At 43.3% G+C, this 15,697-nt stretch overlaps 1 protein-coding gene across 1 annotated transcript in view; it reads right to left on the bottom strand.

The window, feature by feature from the left end:
- Ank2 (ankyrin 2) overlaps positions 1-14,912 on the bottom strand; it is a 467,017-nt gene extending 452,105 nt beyond the window's left edge. Inside the window, exon 1 of the mRNA XM_055628050.1 lies at positions 14,783-14,912. The gene's annotated coding sequence lies outside the window, so the exon portion shown is untranslated. The remainder of the gene's footprint in view (positions 1-14,782) is intronic.
- Positions 14,913-15,697: the final 785 nt, after the last annotated feature.

A 15,697-nucleotide genomic window follows, 5' to 3' on the forward strand; every position in this document is an offset into this window, starting at 1 on the left:
CAAACGGGAGACCTCAATAAAGCTTTGACGAGATCAGGAAGCAGGGCTAATTTCACTCTTGTTTTTCTCTGAAAACCCTGTGGCAGAGCTGAGCCATTCATCTCTGTGTTAGTCTAAATAAGACTAACTCCCCACAGATTTCCATACCCCGATCCTAAGGATCCACGCGTGTTACCGTTAATGGCAAAAGGGACTTTGTAGGTGTGACTGGAGAGATTATCTTAGATTGTCCCGGAGGCCCGGCATCATCAGGGTCTATGTGGGAAAGAAAGAAGTAAAAACGGTGTCTGGCCCAGAGGTTGAGGTGACATGCTTTGAAGACGAAGGGTCAGGGGCCAAGAAATGGGAAGAGCTTTAGAATCTGGCAAAAGCCTTAAGAGAGAAAATTTTACAGCCACCTCTAGTGAAACTGAGGCTTTGGTTCTCTAGACTGCACAATAATATATTTCTGATATTTTAAGTGGGTAATTGTTGAAATTTATTTCTCTCTCTCTGGTTTGTTTGTTTGTTTGTTTGTTTGTTTGTTTGTTTTGTGAGACAGGGTGTCCACATAGTCCTGGCCATCCTGGAACTTAATATATAGGCCAGGCTAGCCTAGACCTCACAAAAAATCAAGTGGCTCTGCCTCCTGGTGCTGAGATTACAGGCATGCACTACCAAGCCCGGCTGTTGAAATTTCTTACAGTGTTAATAGAAAACATACAGAGAGATATCACAATAGTTAAAGGAAAGAGTTAATAGAAATGCTTTCTGAGAAAAAACACACAACTGCCTCCCTGCCTTTGCTTCTTCCTGAGATAATGCACAGTTGCAGCCACCGCCACCACCCTCTTCTGCTTTTCCAGTGTCGGCCAAATACCAGTGATTCCCACGGGAGCTTCTGGCCTTCGGCACAGCATTGGAACTCCTGAGCATCCAGCTTCATGTACTGAGTAGTCTGTTACCAGGTTTTCTACGTCTCCAGGGTGCAGACAACCATGGCTGGACCACCCCAGCATCTGTCATCTAAGCCATCCAAAGGATAAATACCCTTTAAAAAAGACATACAGACACTCTATCCATCCTGTTGGCCCTGGCGAATCCTACCTAATAGAAATGGCACTCCCAGAACTCACCCACATCTGAGGGCACACTGGGATCTGCTTCAAGTCAAGTATCTGTCACCTGGGATCACATGTGAGAACATGACACAAAGATAACTCAAGTCAAGTAACTTTCCATCAGGCATTAGATTCTGCTCCACTTCATCTCTCTTTGCTCGCCTTTCATGTGCGCTGCTAGTTACTCATACTCACTGACTAGACAATATCAATGCCTTTAAACACCTAAATGATACTAAATTTTTTTAAATAATTGAAAATCTGTTTAGTTCTGTAACTATTTGCACTGTATCGCATACTGACTTAAAGAGAAAATGTGGTGTCTTGTCTCTAAAAGTGGGCATCCTGTCTTCACATCAGTCAACAGAGGGCCAGATCTGCAACAGTGGGGGCTGCGTGTGTATCGAAATTATAAGGTCAGAGCAAAGGCAGCCGTGTGATTTCTTCTCTGAAACAGAAGAAACCTGTCCTGAAGGGATTCACAAGGGCAGTTCGTCAGGGCTTCCAAACATGTTCTTTATGTGGCCCATAGAAGAGAGGAGATTATTTTGAGCAGAAGATAAAAAGAAATCTATATTCAATGCCCCATCATGAAACACATGAGCTTAAAATCCTACTAAACTTCTGTTCTTATTTTTTTAAATGCTGTATTTCTGATGCGTGGCTGAATACAGCGGTGGTGTAATGAGCTGGAAGGGTACCTCACGACCTTGCTGGAATCGAGCTCTGCTCCCTGACGGTGAGCAAATTCTTTAACTTCCTAATCTTTAAATGAGGATGACAGCAGAACCCCCACTGCTCCGCCTGGCATGACTGAACATCCTGTATGTGTTGGCTAACCCCTGTTTTCCTCCCTAAATGAATTCTGACAATATTCTATTTTAGCTGTATTTCTCCCCTTTGAACATCCCAGATCTGTTATGAAGCTTCCAGAGGCACAAACACTGGGCTTTTATCACTCCACCCACTACGCTCCATATAACCCAGAATCTGTCCTCACCCAGGGCTCTGACCGTCCAGAAGTCAAAATTCACACCATTTCCACATGTCCAGGTATGCCTCAGCCTTTCCCCCGGCAAGCTGCGCCAAGTGTTCCCATCCTAAAGAGCCCCCAAGAAACATTAATGCTGAGAGGGAGTTCCCTTTGAAGGTCAAACAACCCTTTCACAGGGGTCACCCAAGAACATACTGTGTATCAGATATTCATATAACAATAGCAAAATTACCGTTATGAAGTAGCAACAAAAATAATTTTATGGTTGGGAGTCACCATAACACGAGAAACTGTATTAAAGGGTCGCAGCATTAGGAAGGTGGGGAGCCACTGTGTTAAGGGTTGCCCTATGGTTCCCAACTGTCTCTCCATCACTCTCCATTCCCTGCTTCACTTTGCCATGTTGTTTCCCAGCATACAGAAATCACCTCGTGGACCTGGAAACCCCAAAGCCCAGCTCAGATCTCAACACAGTAGGGCTGTTAGGACTCCTGAAGAATCCCTGCCCAGCCTGGTACTCAGCTTAGTGCCAGCTAGGAAGGAAGGACAGGGTCCAGACCGTGACCCTCCAGTGCACAGCACAGAAGTGGCTCAGTAAGAGAGGGAAAATGAGTGTTCCCTGGGAAAGAGGCCCAACTGGTTATCCAGTACCAAGGTGTCAGCAAGAAAAAACACACACAAGTAACACTGAATGGATTTAGCACTTTGTGCTTATACATTTATTCACTTGTAAAGCCGTGATTTTGAGAGGGAGTGAGAGAAGGTGAGGGAATGGCTGAAAAGAGGAGACTGGGGGGATGATATAATTATTAATTACCTTTTAATTTAAAATAAATAAATCAGTTATGGTAGAGTGAAGGAAAAGCATGTGTTCTTCATAAGTGGGAACAACAGTCCTTATTTCTCATACAAAGAAGGATAACCTTGGCGGGAACAGTCACAAACAGGGGCCTTTTTTAAGTTTGCTATCATTGTTGGAAGGTTTTTCAAATATGGTCTCACGCTAATGGCTCAGGCTGGCTTTGAACTCATGGCATTTTCCTACCTCAGCCTCCAAAGTGTCACGATGATTTTGTCAGCATTCAGACTGGGAAAAAATTAAAAAAGGGGCTCAAGAGATGACTCAGAGGTTAAGAGAAGTTACTGCTTTTACAGAGGATTCAAATTCAGTTCCCAGCACCCACATGGTGATACCTTGTCTCAAGAGAAAAAAAAATCATGAAAAAATAAAATAAATGAACTATTTCTCTGTTCATGGATCTTCCACCTCTCAGGTTAATAATTAACTTTCTTTTGAAGTACTGGAGATCGAACCCAGGGCTTTGAGCATGCTAGGCAAGCACTCTGCCACTGAGCCACAACCCCAGTACTCTCCTGTCTGTCAACTGTAACGTAATTTCCATTAAGAAGCAATGCCATTCGGCGAGCTTGTGGTGTTCCATGTCTCAACCAATACGCGGGATGGCATGCATCCCTACCAAGCCATGCTTCAGTACCACAGGGCAGCCATTCACATTTCTCAAAATATTTAGCGCCAGCCACTCGCTAGAGTGTCGGCACACATTTAAGATAACCTCATGTCAAAACAGACAGAAGGCACACACTGGGATGATCGAAACGAGCGCTTGTCTTCTGGGCTGTTCCTAAAATATGTGTGTGCTCCTGAAGCAGATGCCACGAAACTCAGCTTGATCCTGAGTGTCAGGAGCTACCTGCTCTTTCCCAGTCCACCATGATCAGCACCTCCTTGCCAATCCCTTTACCTTTTTGAATGCTGTATATCTGAAACCCATGGGGTCGTGGAATGAAAACACGGCGCTTCTCGGTCATTACCTAGGCACATGAGGGAGAGAAATGAAGTAAAACTGAGAGTGGCTGGCTTCATCAGTTACATAGACAGTGTTCTCCAAAGAAGAGTGGAAAACCTCCTGTCACTTCTTGGAGACATGGTACTCCGGAGAACTGAAAGACGAAAGCAAGAAAGAGAAGATGCCAGAAGCAGAAAGTCTACAGAGGAAGGGAGGAAAGGCAGCCTTTTTTTGTGAGGAGGAAGAGGCCAAAGACTAAGATGACCCAAAGATAAAGAACCTGTAAGAGCAAGAAATATCAAGAAAGAGGGAACCTCCAATTTACATGAGCCACCACAAAAGATAATGTACTATATCCACTTTAAAGCGAATGACACATATTCTCCAAGAAAGTTTGCAGGGACATTAGCTCATCATGATCCTTTTGTGCCTGAGTTCCCACATCAACTCTAGGCAGAACACTAGAAGTAACACAGAGTCGGGATTCCGTCGGAGTAACTGTGTAATACCGAAAATGAGCTGGGAACCCTGATGAAGCTGGGGTAGGAGGCCAGCTGGATCAGAGAGTATCCAGTAAAGCAGGCTCTCCCAGCGTGAGCCAGATGCAGGCAGGCCTCCAAAAGGACTAACAGCAGAACTGCCATTCATAGAAAAAAGCTCAGAACATGGGGGTTTCTTTATTTGTTTTTAATGTATGAAGACAAACAACCTCTGGAAAAAATTAATCATGGTCACTACTCAGACTGGAAACAAACCAAGAAGGGGGCTGGAGAGATGGCTCAGTGGTTAAGAACACTTACTTACTGCTCTTCCAGAGGACCCAGGTTCAGTTCCCAGCACCCAACTAAGGCGGTTCGTAACTGTCTGTACCTCCAGCTTTGGAGGATCCCGTACCTTCCCCTTGCCTCATCAGGCACAAAGCCATGTGTGCATACACTTATAGATTCTTAAAAATAAGAATAAAAGTTTTTAAAAGAAAAATGCATCAGAAAGAATACATGGAAGGAAGGAAGGGAGGAAGGAAGGAAGGAAGGAAGGAAGGAAGGAAGGAAGGAAGGAAGGAAGGAAGGAAGAAGGAAGATTTGCCTAAGGCCATGTGATTAATAGTAACTAATAAAAGGTTAAGTGTAGGTATCCTTCTAACACAATTATTCCAAATTCACATCCACAGAGTAAGAGAAATCTGGTAATCATGTCTACTAAAACACAACTATTTAAATCTCACAGTGTACTATTCATTATAAGTACTCAAATATACAAGGTACTGTAGTGTGGAAATTAACCAAAAGGGAAAAAAAAAAAACACTGCACATACACAGCCATCATTTGTCTTTGGTTTTGACTTTCAAGAAGTTTCTATATATTTATTTATTCATGTTTACTTTTATGGGTGTGTGCCACTGTCATGCTTATAGAGGTCAGAGGGTTTGGAAATTTGTTCTTTCCCTCCACCATGTGGGTTCTGAGGACGGAACTCAAATCACCAGGCTTTCTCAGCAATTGCCTTTACATGATAAGCCATCTTGCTGGTCCTATTTTTTTTTTTTTTAAGACAGAGATTCATGTAGCCTTGAACTTGTTACGGTGGAGGGTAATCTGCTTGATTACCCTGCCTCTACTACTGAAGTGCTGAGATTTTCTTCCTGTGCCACCACGCTTGGTTTATAGCTGTCTTTTATACGTAAGTGTTTTTATTTGTATTTAAAAGAGGAATACAGCGACATGCAAACTGAGAACAGCAAGAAACGAAAGTCATCATTTGCATCTGAGACACTCTGTTATGGGTTTTAAAGGGTAAATTATTCAGCTGAGTGCATCAGGTACCATCAGAACTAATCATTAACTAATTGATCACCAGTAACTGATCACCAGTCACTTCTTACAACAGTCTCCTTTTGGTGTCTTATTCTATTTACATTACGTGGTGCCCTGGCACCACTAAAGTGGCATCCAGAGCCACCGGTCCTGCCCTGCGGTCTGGTGTTCCAGGTTTTAGAATTACCAGGGCCTAAGGATTGGCAGTACAGGTTCCCTGTGTTTTTTTTCCTTTACCCTCTACCTCATGCTTCGTTTATTCTGATTAAAACTTTTTACGTTTTGGTATCCCAACACTCTCCTTGGTAAAACCGCTGAGGATTTTCTTCAGTGGGAACAACAAAGCCACTCTCTGTTTGTTTTTCTAGTGACTTGGACAGAAACTGAGTTCATCTTCAAAGCCCTGCATCTAAATGACACTTGTCTCACCAACCCAGACACTAGGCACCACTTTGTGTCCTTACAACCTATTTGTCTCAGCAAAGTGCTGAGGAGTCTGCAAGAGCTTCTGGCTGGCTGCAGGGAGATGTTATCATTTTTCCAACATGGACTTTGAACATGAAAGTACATGAAAACTACAGCACCTACTTATTAAAAAAAAAAAATAGACTGATCTAAAGCAGCATACTGGCATTTATACAATACACATCCTTTAAAATTTTTTTTCCTGACATTTTTCTTTTCAATCCTAAACGGAAAATGAAGCAAGCCTGCATAACAAATACAAGGGCTGGAATGTTATTCTCTGTGTGAAATTTTACAGCAACAATTATTTTTAGTAACATCTGGGCCAAATGTTCTCATTGGAGTTGGTTTATTCTGAAACTGGATACCATGCAATACTGGGATGAAACACACAAAAAACAGAGTACTCATCTAAACGCTCCTGTAGAATTAGAATTAATATGCTTTCATACATATCAACTAAGTTTTAGCAAGGACAGATTTTATAATGTGGAACAATCATGGTCTCTCCCGAGCAAAGTAAAATATTTCGTAACTTAAGAAGGAGGAATATCTACTTTTCAAGTCCGTGTGTTCTCTGTCGAGGATGGTTTAATGTTTCCTTCATTCACACTTCTATTATGGATGGTTTAGTGTCCCATTTGTTATAAAAGCCAATAATATCAAGCCCCAGGGGAAAGGCACAAACTATGGCGTCAGTACTTCAGCACCAAATGGGGACGGGTGCTTGCGTCCAATTTCTACAGCCTATTTTTCTCATTAGCACTTGGGTCCCTAATTACACTTATTTAAAAAAAAAATTCCTGTAGATAAAAACTGAGTGTTCTTGCTATGTAGCCAAGGCTAGATTTGAACTCAAGATTCTCCTACTTTTCATATGTCACATGCCTAATGCCAAGAGTATACTTTTGGTTTTGTTTGTTTGGTTTTTTGAGACCGGTTTTCTCTGTGTAGCCCTGGCTGTCCTGGAATTCCCTATGTAGACCAGGCTGCCCTCAAATTCAGTGATCCACCTGCCTCTGTCTCCCATGTGCTGGTATGCACCACCACACCATTAAAGGGCTCCAAGAGTACTTTAAATGTCTAAAACAAGACCCCACAGAGTGTGTTCTGAACGCATGGCCTGAAAGGACTTAAAAAAAAAATGACTTGGTAAACAATAAAGCACAAAGCAGTATGGTTCAAATCACTTAAGTTTTATTTTCTAATTTCTCTTAAAATGGTAAGGACTCCTGCGCTGGAGTTTCAGTTCATGCTTCTCCAGATAGCCCCTCAATGGTGCTGGGTTTGTGAACAACCAACATCCTGGCCAAATACTCTGTGAAGAGGGCAACATTTGGCCCTTCTTTCCAGAAGCTTAGAGACACCAAGGGCAAGTGGGCAAGGGCTCAGGACAGGGCTGACACTGTAAAGGAGGGAAATGTAATAAATACTGTATTGTACCTCTTTAGACTTATATTAGTATTTGATTGGCATGTTGGATTATTTTGAAAAGACCTTGATCCCTGAACTGTGAGCTAAATTGACTATAAAGCTACTACGTTTCAGATGAAGTTGATAAGACTGTTTAAAGAAGATCCTATAACACATTTCTTTTTATTCTACTGTTTTCACTAAGACAATTCTATGCTGAAGAAGGGGAAGAAAAAAGCTAACCACACCTCCCCTAAAGAAAAACAAACAAACAAAAAAGCCAAGCTAATCAAGGAGGACCCTGGGTAAGATGCTCAAATCTTCATTCAGAAAGGCAAATGGGACAGACATTGGAAGAGGGAGAAAACAGGGTACAGGACAGGAACCTACCACAGAGAGCCTCTGAAAGATCTACCCATCAGGGTATCAAAACATATGCTGACACTCATAGCCAAAGTTTGGGCAGAGTTCAGGGAATCTTATGAAAGAAGAGGGAGATAGAAAGACCTGGAGGGGATAGGAGCTCCACAAATTGAGCAACAGAACCAAAAAATCTGGGCACAGGGGTCTTTTCTGAGACTGATATTCCAAATAAGGACCGTGCATGGAGATAAGCTAGAACTCCTGCATAGAAGTAGCCCATGGCAGTTCAGTATCCAAGTGGGTTCCATAGTAATGGGAACAGGGACTGTCTCTGACATGAACTCACTAGCTGACTCATTGATTACCTCCACCTGAGGGAGGAGCAGCCTTACCACAGAGGAAGACAATGAAGCCAGTCCTGAGGAGACCTGATAGACTAGGGTCAGATGGAAGGGGAGGAGGACCTCCCCTATTAGTGGACTGGGGGAGGGGCTCCCCTATCAGTGGACTGGATTAGAGGAGATGAGGGAGGGAGAGTGGGATTGGGAGGTGGGGGGAGGGGGCTACAGCTGGGATATAAAGTGAATAAATAAAAATAAAATTAAAATAAATAAATAAATAAAATTACAATTAAAAAAAACCACCCAACCAGCCTGTGGAGAATCTTCTAGACACCCCTAGAGTATGACTAAGAAGCTTACTTGCATTTAATGAGGTCCCACACCTTTTAACATATTGCACTACATTTATTAGCAATGAAATATAACCCAAAAGAAAAGCATTTTCTTCTACAAGTCAACATCTCTTACACCACACTCAGGAGACAGAGGTAAATGGATCTCTGAGTCTGAGGCCAGCCTGGTCTACAGAGGGAGTTCTAGGACAGCCAGGGCTACACAGAAAAAAAAAAAAAAAAAAAACCTATCTCCAGGGAAAAAAAATCTTGCACCAAACACCAAATATATATTACACATAAAGAGGTCCCTATGGCAACCTTCAACTTTGTGTCTACAACTCTATAGCAATTTACAAGTGATAGGATGCTTTTAAAAACAGGAGGAACCCTCCCTGAGTTCAAGGCCAGCCTGGTCTATATAGTGAGTCCCAAAAAGGCCAGGGATACACAGAGAAACCCGCCAAGAGAGAGAGAGAAAACAAACAAAACAAAGAGTGTTTGACTTAGAGGGACCTCCCTGGAATCAGTACGGACGGCCATATGAGCAACCAAGTCCATCTTCTGTAAAATGTCCACACAAGTGAAGTGTTAGAATGAATAGGACCTTGCAGGGCTGAAGAGATGGCTCAATGGTTAAGAGCGCTGTCTGCCCTTCCAAAGGACCTGGGTTCAATTCCCAGCACCCACATGGCTGCTCACTACTGTCTGTAGCGCCAATTCCAAGGGATCTGATACCTTTACACTAATACACATAAAATAATAAAATAAAAAAACAAAAAAAAAAGGGCCATTGCAAATGGCAGTGCTGAAGCTTCCAAGGGTGATGGGGCTTAGGACACACCACCCCAAAATACAGCACCTTGACATTTGAAAAAACCAAAGCAGAAAATGTGTGCTCTGGTGCCCAGGGAGATCAGAGAAGGGAATTCCGTGACCTTCTCCATTAGGTCTAAGGACTCTCATGGGAGAGGTGCCCACCCTAGACCATTACCTTTGAAGAAACATTTGCTATGGTCACCAGACTCACTAACTTCAACCTATACCTGTTGTGTCTCTTCTGCTTTTGTGCATCATCAGAGCTCTCTACATCTTTCTACAACAAACACCAAAGTGGAAGAATATAAACCTACCTGTTTCTTTGGGTCTTAATTTCTAAAGTTCCTGTGCCGCGTAAAACTTGTATTTGTAGATCAATCGGGTTTAAGCAGCTCCCTTGTTAGTTTATGTTTTGTAACAGGTGTTTCACCATCACCTTAGTAGTGAGTGGGAAAAATCTTTTCTATAATAATTATTACTACCACTTCTCATGATACTTCCATGAATGGCCAATTAGTCTGGTGTACAGAATGTAAGTTGATGAATAGAGTGAAGGAATAAAAGCTCTAAATAATGTCAACAAACTCAGTACTGGGTCTTGAAGGATGGAATTTTCTTTCTAACATAGAAACAGTGGATATTTCTCTAAATCAGTATGCACAAAAATGTTTTTCTACCCAGTCATCTCAAAGGCTGTGTTGTATTTACATTCTCAAGTGCGAGAGTTACACAAAAGTTTTGTGTGCCTTCTTCTCCATACTCAAGACAAAGGACAAAAATAGGCTGAAGACTTATATAACACCCAAGGTTAAAAAAACAAAACAAACAAACAAAAAAACACAACACAAAAACAGTTTTACACAGGTCTTCACCTACACAACCTAGACAGATAAGTGTACATAAAGTTTAAGAAACTATTAACAGAGGCTGGAGAGATGACTCAGCAGTTAAGAGCACTGACTGTTCTTCCAAAGGACCCCAGTTCAGTTGTCAGCGCCTCCATGGCAGATCACAACAGTCTGTCACTCCAGTTCCAGGGGATCTAGCACCCTCTCACAGTCATGCAGTGTACCAATGCACATATAAATAAATAGATCTTTTAAAAAGAAACTGTTAAAAGAAAAATCAGAACTAATAGATTGGAAAAGTATACTGTTTTATTAAGAAAGAAAAGAAAAGCCAACTGTAAGTTCCATTGACCCCAAATGCTAATCTCAGGTCTTAGGTAAAACAGAAGTCACAGCACAGTGAACGGAGGCCTCAGGCTCTCCTGGGATGCTGCAGACAATGGGCTGGTCCATAACTTCAGTCTACTTAGACACTTGGGTGGATGGGCTACGAGCCCAGTGTGCTGTAAAAACCCTGAAAAGCTTTTGGCTCTGGCTGTGAACACATTAGCATGAACTTAAATCTGTTTCTTTGTTTGTAACAAGAGATATTTGCTTGCACTTTCTGCCTAAATGGATTGGGTAAAGAACCTAAGACCTCAAACAGTGAAATTCACAACTGGTCCAGCAGCAAATAGTCACAGCTTTGAGAGCCAAATGAATTTTTGGGGGAGGCTAGGGTGGCATTTCCCCTTAGCTGAAATAAGCAGTCATTTCAGTTACGGGATGTTTCTGTCCACATTAAGGAAGTCATGTTTCATTCCCTCTCCTGGCTCCCCTCTGCCGTAATCTAGAGGTTGCTATATGTTATCATTTGGAGGGGTCCTTAACGATGTCACCATTTAGAAATGTCACACATCCAGCCCTTTGTTTCTGAGCTAGAGGGTGCAGACTGTTTAGAACAGTGTTCCAATTATTCTTGCTAGGACTACTCAAAGCCATGAGGATAAGTTTCTCCCAACACATCACTTAGCTTAATGTCTAGAATGAAAAGAAGTCCCGCCCTGCACCAGTTAAAGCTGGTATTTACACAACAAACAGATAATCAGAGGACCTCTGCATTGAAACCGATGTTCCTATAAAAGGTAATTAATCAACATGCAATTTAATTTTGTGTTTGCTGTTTTTACATACACATAGATGAATTACATATGACACTGATTCATAGTTATACTGATTGCATGTCAATAAATGAATTTCACTCTGGCTAAAATTAGCCTGAATAATTAACAGATGGGCATTCTAATAACATTGTGGAACAGCATTTAATTGGCTTACTTTTTTTTCTGAGAGTCAGATTCTCACTATGTAGCCCTGGCTGGACAGGAACTGACTATGACTATGTAGAGCAGGCTGGCCACAAATTCGCAAAGATCTGCCTGTAAAGGCCTACGCCATCACACCTGGCTAGTTGGACCACCTTTTAAATATTAGTAGAGTCTGAGCTCAAAGCTCAGTGGTAGAGAATGTCCAAGGCTCTGGGCTCAACCCCAGCATCAAAGTGAATCAGAGAAACATACAGTTGGCATACTCAGAATCAGGCATTGCAGTGCAGTATATATTTGTTTCCTACTTCAATCAACAAGTATTTATTTAATCCAATTTAGGCCTAGCATAATAGCAAAATTAGTCTGAAACTTTACAGTGAGTTAACCACCATTTAAACAGTTTTAAATAAGTCACCTCGACAGTCCTGTATTAAACAAAGAATATTGTAGAACTCAGAAAACTATCCAGATAGGGGGCCTTGAATTATTGGTATGTGTGGCATTTGCAGTAACTAAGAAATGATGCGTTGGTGCTTCAATCAGGGAGGTCCACACTCCCATAAAGCCAGGATCAAGAAACCCTAAGGAGCAGGAGAGACTTACACACACGACACTCCCCAAAGATAAAACAGAGCTTCGCCTTCTTTCTTTTTTCTTTTGAATTTTTTAAGATGGGGCTTCTCTGTGTGGCATTGGCTGTCCTGGACTCGCTTTGTAGACCAGGCTGGCCTGGAGTCTCGAACTCACAGCAATCCTCCTGCCTCTGTCACCTTTGTGATTTTTTTTTCCCAAGACATTTGGAAGAAACATGAAGTTTTGGTGATTTTTACTATCCTGGTAATATGATGGTTTAGTAAAAGGCAAAAATAACCTAAAGGAGATAAACTGTCTTCTCATCCCTGGACAATTTTCCTCCCTATAAATGTGAAGACTACTGTCAGCCCTCAGCTCTAGTCCAACCACAGTGCCTTCCATGAAAAGTAGATTGTGGTATGTGGCTGGTCCCTCCATCACAGTTTTACTCCGCCTACTTTTATAAGTAAGACAGCTGTGAAAAGAAGCTTGTGGGGGGCTGAAAAAATGGTAACTTTCTTTCACCTTTTCACATTAATATTAAATTTGTCTTATCTTGAAACAGGCTCTCACTTTGTAACCCTGGCTGGCCTGAAATTTACTCTCCAACCAAGCTGGCTTCAGACTCACAGTTGAGTAGGATCACCTTGCCTCCCAGACAGTGGGGCCAAAGGTGTGTGCCACTGTACCACACCCAGCTAACAACAATTTCTTCAGAAGTTCTAAAAGCTAAAATGCCCATAAATGAGCATCTCCTGGGGAAACAGGTAGCATTGTCTGCAGTCAAATGACGGCTCCTCAGCCTCATGCATGGGGCATTAGCCTGCTCAAGTGTAGGCATCATTTTATCGGGCCCCCACATTCAGAGAGACTGTCTTGGCATGGAACCAAAAAGGGAGGTGTGGCTTCCATCTAGTCTGAGGAGGCAGGGATTGCTGGCTTAAAGGAACATCCTCCGGATGCATTCTTCATATTGAGTTCCCCTAAGTGAAGCATGACTAGGAGTGGTAGAACCCTTTCCAGAATAAAGCCAACTTTAATCCATAGCAGGGAAGCAGGACAAAAAAAAAAAAATCATTTTCATTTTTTTCTTGCTTTGTTTCATAAGGCTTATACCTGTGGCACACAGACTGGGGAGATGAATCCTAGCCCTGTTTCTGCATTAGCTTATGCAATTCAGGGGGGTGAAATGGGAAGCGAAGGCTCCATGTTCACGGCTTGATGGGTGGGGCAGGCTCCTGTCTGTTGTTTGGTGTTCTGTGACTTAAACCGTGGATTGCAGAAAGCTGTAGAGGCGAATTCACCACACCTAAACAGACCTTTGCTTCCTTTCTAGCATCTTTCCTACCCTAAAAGTTTCTTCAAAGCCTATACACTTCTGGAATCAGTCTTTTGACCCCAAAGCCTCAGTCTATTGCTTCTAAGAGGTCACGGCTTTATTTTGGGGGAGGGGAGCACCATTGATTAAAAACAGGGTCTGATTATCTGTATATTGGCTTTCAAGTCGATACCACACACCTGGACCTAAAACTCTATCAAGAGCTCACAGAAGAGAGGGGTCTCAGGCCAGAGAAAACAAACAATCTGTTCTCCCAAATCCCCCTGCTGTTGCTTTCCAAGCTCAAGTATTTATTTCCAGCCTCTGAAAAAGACTGAGTGTAATATGCCGGGGAGGAACAGTGAGACGGTATTCCATCTCTGCTCTCGTACTCCAAAAATGCCACACCTAAGATGCTGGAGAGCTGAGGAACAGGCCTGAGGGGCGAGTACAGCACCAGACTCTGCCGTCAGAAAAACAAAACTATAATGCCTAGAAATAGGCACGTCTCGCCCTGCAGCACCTTAGTTGGTCATCGGAAGCAGAAAAGGATCATTTGCTTGCTGGGAAAAAGAGTGAGAACTCCATCATTTTTCCTCCGCTGTCTGTTCTGCCGGCTGACAGTGCCTAATGCAAAATGTAACTAGGAAGGGAGAGGGGGGGTCAATCTCCTGGCAGCCCCACTGTTCAGCAAAACGAACCGTGTCCTTACTGCCGCTTCAGCCTGCTTCTCCTCCTGTCACCTACTTACCCAGAGCAGGGAAGAGTGGTCAACCACCACATGCCCCTCCGGCACAAACACACCCTGAATCTTAAGAAGCAGTGATGTTGACGGAGGGAGCTCCCACCCTCTCCGCGCCCCTCGCTTGCCACAGAGAAAACAAGTCCACACAGGGTTAGGGAATCTGAAACAAATTCACTTTAATCATGTCTAAAAGGAAAAAAAAAATTAATAATCTGCCCTTCCATTACAAAAGCAATAACAAACAAACAGAAACTGCAAATCAGAAAAAAACACATCACGTGAAAACAAACCAAAAATAAATAAATAAATAAATAAGTAAATAGATAAATAAATAGATAAATAAATAAATCGATCGGGGCTGGGGATCATCTGAACATCGGGGGCGCTGCCTTTGACTTCCCGGGATGGCATGGAAAGCCATGCTACCCAGCCCAGATCCCGAGCGCGGTTTACAAAGGGCGTCCTACATCCCCCACATCCACACCAACACTTCCTCCCGGCTACCCAGGGCTCCGAACAAAGCCCTTCTTGAAGCACTTACTGGAGCAGCAGCGGCTTCTCTCAGCGATTGTCCGCGACCACGCAGCGGGAGGGGCCCCGGGGCAGGGCGAGCCGGAGTCCCCAGCTTCCCTGCCTACCGATGTGTGCGAGACAGCAGCCCGGGCACCGACTTTCCCATCACAGCCTCAGACTGTAATCCATGTGCTTCCCGCGGGCCAGTCCCAGCTGCCTACAGAGCACCACATGATCTGCTCTGACATCAGACCAGCCCCAGACAGCCCATCCGCCAGCCCCTTCCACGCTTGTAGGTTGCATCACTCCGTGCCCCCGGCTTGCGGGGAAGCAGGTGGTACAGAGTCGGGATCTGTTGTTTTCTTACAAAATATTTTTTGGTGGTCTGGTTCCTTCGCTTGCTAACAGAAGGGGGGGAGCAGCATAAACTGCATTTGGGGTTCATTCCCAGCCTGTGTGTAGCAGGTACATGGCAGGACCTGAAGACCCGCTCCTGTTTTAGAGAAGAAGGGTGTTTTAGGAGTCAGGATGCCCATGCTGCGGGGGTGACCTCATCCTCCAAAACCCTCTGCCACTGCCCAAACTACCTGGCAACAGAATATCCCCTGAACATAAGTTTATGATGTGAGATCTGGATGGGTGGGGGGAGGTGATGTTTTAAGCTAGTCATCATAGAGTATGGTCCATGGAAGGCCTTAGGGACGTAACTCTTACACTTGATACAGTGTGAAGTTCTCATCATGACAGAGCTCATCTCCACTCAGACCAAAATACACTTATGGACCCACACAGACAGAGGAGCAGGAATAAAACCAAGGCAGCCTGTTCGCACCGACTGAATGCATTCATTCAGGAACCATTCATTTACCACCTATAGCTATCTGACACAAAATGAGCCTATCAGAATGGGGGCAGGGGAGGACTAATATTTCTGGGATAAGAA

The sequence above is a fragment of the Psammomys obesus genome, unplaced genomic scaffold, assembly GCF_907164565.1.
Source record: "Psammomys obesus unplaced genomic scaffold, mPsaObe1.curated_primary_1811, whole genome shotgun sequence".
In the NCBI taxonomy this organism is placed as follows: Eukaryota; Metazoa; Chordata; class Mammalia; order Rodentia; family Muridae; genus Psammomys; species Psammomys obesus.